A 1,368-nucleotide genomic window follows, 5' to 3' on the forward strand; every position below is an offset into this window, starting at 1 on the left:
CCCCTCCATCATAGGCCCACCTCTAAACACAACAGCAGACATGTTTGTTTACAAGCCCTTTTTATTCATAGCACAACGTAAAAGAGGAAACTATATTGTTTGTTAATTTTGATAATTACTGAGTTTTAGATGTGATGCACTTGTTCACACACCTGTGTGAAAACACTCCTCAATATCATTACACCATCATGCAGCTTTATCTGTGGTGATACATAATTGTACGCACAGGACTAAAATGTGCTTCGTGCTACCTCAAAAAAAGAAAGAAAAGGAAGAAGTTAAGTAGCTCCTCCACCAGCACCTTAACCACATTTTCTGAGGTGAGAGATTGTGTATGCAGAGTCTTATGCATGCCTTATGTATACTGTCTTCACTAATTTCTGCTGTTATACATCTAAATTAATTTAAAATTACATCTGAATTCATTTTAATTTTATTAGGTTTTTAGTTTGCCTATACTGAACTCTTGTTTTCATCTCTCTTAATTAAGAAATACAACAACAAAAACAAGGAAGTACCTGTAACTATCCTTATCTTCCCTTTTTCTAAGGTTTGTTTGTTACTGTGGTCAGTCACATTGGCAGTGACACGACAGGATCCAGTTCTTGTAGCACAAGTAAAACTCTGACCATACGTTAACCAACGAAATTGAGCAATGACATGCACAGCAACATTTTGACTATATTTTTGCGCAACAAAGATGATGCATGCAAACTTTTGACCCTGGATGAATAACGCTTGAAGTTTTAGCGTGACTAACATTCACTAATTGTAATTTACATTTACACACATCACAAACAACACGAGTAGATGATATCTTTAAAGCAGAATTTGTTTTACACGTTGTCATTGCGTGTTTGGTTCCTTGCTCAAGTGTTAATCTTCGTGCCCCAGACATCCTGTTTATCATTAATATTGTCTCACCAGACACATAATTCACTTATTTTTATGTGCACTATTATGCCATATCCTGTGTTAAAGGACACATTTCCTCTTTATCACGTCAGACACAGTACAGCACACTCCCCTTTGGAATAATAAAATATGAAATAAAAAAGAGGGCAAGTTGCAATAAACAACTGTAAAGCTTAGCATAGATACACAAGATAGTTTGAGGTTGTGCTGTTGTAAAGATCAGGCTCAAGACATTTTCAAGAAGCTTTAGGTTATCTTGGATCTGTTGCTGCTTTTCAGAATGCAATACTGATTGCTAAATTCATCTTATCACTCATTTCCAGTCATGATTTGTATAGTGATAAGAATGGTGTTGGTAAAAACTGGCCTTTTGTGTGATAATTTGTAGGGTGTATTGATTCGCATGAATAGGTAAAGGTTGGAAAAATGGAAACAAAGTGTATGCCACAAGAG

The sequence above is a fragment of the Sinocyclocheilus grahami genome, unplaced genomic scaffold, assembly GCF_001515645.1.
Source record: "Sinocyclocheilus grahami isolate Dianchi unplaced genomic scaffold, SAMN03320097.WGS_v1.1 scaffold16784.1, whole genome shotgun sequence".
Classification (NCBI taxonomy): Eukaryota; Metazoa; Chordata; class Actinopteri; order Cypriniformes; family Cyprinidae; genus Sinocyclocheilus; species Sinocyclocheilus grahami.